A 3,316-nucleotide genomic window follows, 5' to 3' on the forward strand; every position below is an offset into this window, starting at 1 on the left:
CCAGTTGAAGCGTGGCTATCCCCAAAATGGTCCCAGTTTGCTCAGGGAATGTGCGTGCCCGAGCGGTTGAGTGAGCGAGCAAACAAAAATAAAGAGAGAGAGAGAAAGAGAGAGAGAGAGAGAGAGAGAGAGAGAGAGAGGGGAGAAATACAAGCAGGGGATTTAACAGGGTTTAGGCCGTCCTTTCTCTGGTATTGTGAGGCGAGCTGAAAGCCCTTATTTGCGCGAGGCGTCGGGCAGGGTGAAGTTTAGCAAGGCCATTTTTTATCTTAACGACACAAGGACAGAGAAACGGAGAGAGGGCAAGTCGAGTCAGGAGAAGGTGGCTTTGATGACTGCCGTCTGGGGCTGTCAGGAGTGGCGATAGTGGTGATAGGGGGTTGCCGGTGGTTCTGCAGCTCTCATACGGAGCGCAGAATCACTCTTCCACTCTGCAGTAAAGCACTTCCAAGGAATGTACAGCTCACATGATGCCAGTACGATAGCCCTCTCCTTGGTTTGGCCCCCTTGGTATCCTCCTCTGAGTCTTTTAGTGTTTACCTACAGAGAGAGAGAGAGAGAGAGAGAGAGAGAGAGAGAGAGGCTGTGAGACTTGAGTTTGTAAGTGACAAGTTAAAGAGGCTCATTTCCCCTTGTGCGTAAGATCTTGAGCAAAACAGTTATTTTCTTTTTGACACTAATTAATGGTAATGTCTCATCTGAAATGTTGCAAAAACACACCATCCGGCTTAATTATCTAATGGAGCATTAAAACCATGAGCAGCAGTGGGTGTGTGATGTGTCTTCACAGCTCTGTGCTGATACACAGACTCATTAACAACTGCGAGAGTGCAAACATGAGGGGAGAGGAGTCAAGGCGTACATGAAAACAGCAACACAAAAGAAAACTTTGCTAATTGCAGTTGCGGAGGAGGAGAAAAACCCATGAGGTGTTCCCCGAGGACCCACTCCGTGTCCACTGGAGACTTCCACTTGGCAGTGTGTTTACTATGTGGGCTAACACCAAGATGTGCACGTGTATAATTGTACAGCTTACACTGGGCCACAAAACACAAGACTGACTCTACCCGAGTCTGTGCCTTGACTGCATTCCCTGTCTTTCTGGAGGCTGTCAGTCAATCACAGTGTGATTGATATAACAATGTTTACATACATTTAAAGGACCACTTCACCACTTTTCAACCTATCTTCATATAGTAGGTCCTCACAAATAATCATGAAAAAATGGCGCAATTTTTTTCTACTCTGTCTGTGTCCCATGGAAGGGCTGTGGGCAGTTCAGAAACCGTCTTCCAGTGACCTCATCGATGGGGAATACAAGCTAATAGAAACTGCAGGCTTACTAGTCCTGAAAAGTTGCAATGCGAAAATGGAAGCCATCGTTCTCACGATAATGAAAATCTAAACATTTTTGTAAAAAAAATCTTGTTTAAAAAGAAATCTGCCTAATGATGATGTCACTGGAAGACGGTTTCTAAACTGCCCACAGCCCTCCTATAAGACACAGACTGAGTAGAAAAAAATCGTGCCATTTTATCATGATTATTAGTGAGGACCTATTATATGAAGATAGGTTGAAAAGTGGTGAAGTGGTCCTTTAACATTCTGATATTCTGATTCAGTCCAATTAAGTACAATACATATGCTTAGGACTTTATAGTGTTGATGCTTTGTGTGCACATATTTGGCATTGTTGCAAACATTGTTTTATCAATCACAGTGATTTATACATAATGTTTAATATCAAAATATTATAATAGCTATAACATTCTATCACACCTTAATAGATAATTCCACAAACAAATAACTGTATGACCATGAGGAAATGAGGGGAAATTCTCTCTCACACACACACACACACACACACACACACACACACACACACACACACACACACACACACACACACACACACACACACACACACACACACACACACACACACACACACACACACACACACACAGTGTGTTTACACCTGTAAACCTGTGATGCGACAATAAAATGTATTCTGATTCTGATTGACAGTGACTGAAACTCAGGCCCCAAATTGGGACACTGTGCACTCATTGCTCTCCTGGGAGAGCCTATTGCACAACAAGAGTACTAATGCTTCGTTTAATTGTTAATTACGTTTAATATGCATTAATGATTAAACCACCAGTCCAATGATGGATCCAGTCAGTGTGCTGTGCCGACAGGGGCCCGGGAGCAGCCATTGTTTAACTATGTTTTGTCTCGGGAGTTTAGCAACACATTTCACCTATTTTCCAACATGTATCGCAAATATAAAGCTATTCAGATGTGTTGGTAAATAACAGACAGACAGACAGACAGACAGACAGACAGACAGACAGACAGACAGACAGACAGACAGACAGACAGACAGACAGACAGACAGACAGGTAGGTAGGTAGGTAGGTAGGTATTCCCAACGTGCATGGTCCCTGCGTAAGTGCCTGTCCAGTTTTCAAAAATAGACAAAATAGCACATTTATATCGGTACCCAGCTATAAATGAGATTTCATTTCAGTATTGTTTTCTGGCATATATACAGTACTGTAACACATCAATTGCAATGCCAGGCATGATAGAACAGGGAAAATGATGTATTCCCTTTGGAACAACTTGTCATTCAAGATACTGCATTCAATTTCATATCAGACTCAGGCAAAATGAGAAAAGAAAGAAGAACCATCTTCATTGCACTGCCGTAGCTGTTAGCTATATTGCCAGGTAGCTCTGCTGCGCATCTCGTTACAGCCAAAGCACTACATAATTCATACGCACGGACGCTTTGATGAAAATTATATGACTTCATACTTCTGTTCTGACCATAATGACCCTCTTTATGAAGCAGGGGATGTAATGCAATGCACAGGCAGTGTACTGTGAGAATACTTGATGCCAGTTAAACAAAAGACTAATTTCTAATACACATACAGTACGCATACACGCACACGCACACGCACACGCACACACACACACACACACACACACACACACACACACACACACACACACACACACACACACACACACACACACACACACACACACACACAATTACTATAGCCTACTTCTAAGGACATTATTTATGAATGCTATTTGTAACCATGCCTGAACGTATACATAGCTGCATGCCGGGGTTGCACACCAAACATAGCGTAGCAGCATGACACGTTGTGAGCTTGTAGATCCGTTATTTTCAGTGTGCGACACCAGCGTGTAACAATGTATAAAAATCAGTGTTTGTGTGTGTGTGCGTGTGTGTGTAGCATAGAATGTGATGATTTTGATTGGCTGAGCACGGAAT

At 42.9% G+C, this 3,316-nt stretch overlaps 1 protein-coding gene across 1 annotated transcript in view; it reads right to left on the reverse strand.

Moving 5' to 3' along the window:
• The window catches only part of raraa (retinoic acid receptor, alpha a), a 112,703-nt gene extending 112,209 nt beyond the window's left edge, over positions 1-494 (reverse strand). Inside the window, exon 1 of the mRNA XM_079492431.1 lies at positions 1-494. This exon is cut by the window's left edge and continues 298 nt beyond it. The gene's annotated coding sequence lies outside the window, so the exon portion shown is untranslated.
• Between the last annotated feature and the right edge of the window lie 2,822 nt (positions 495-3,316).

Source organism: Electrona antarctica (assembly GCF_951216825.1).
Source record: "Electrona antarctica genome assembly, chromosome: 22".
Taxonomy (NCBI): Eukaryota; Metazoa; Chordata; class Actinopteri; order Myctophiformes; family Myctophidae; genus Electrona; species Electrona antarctica.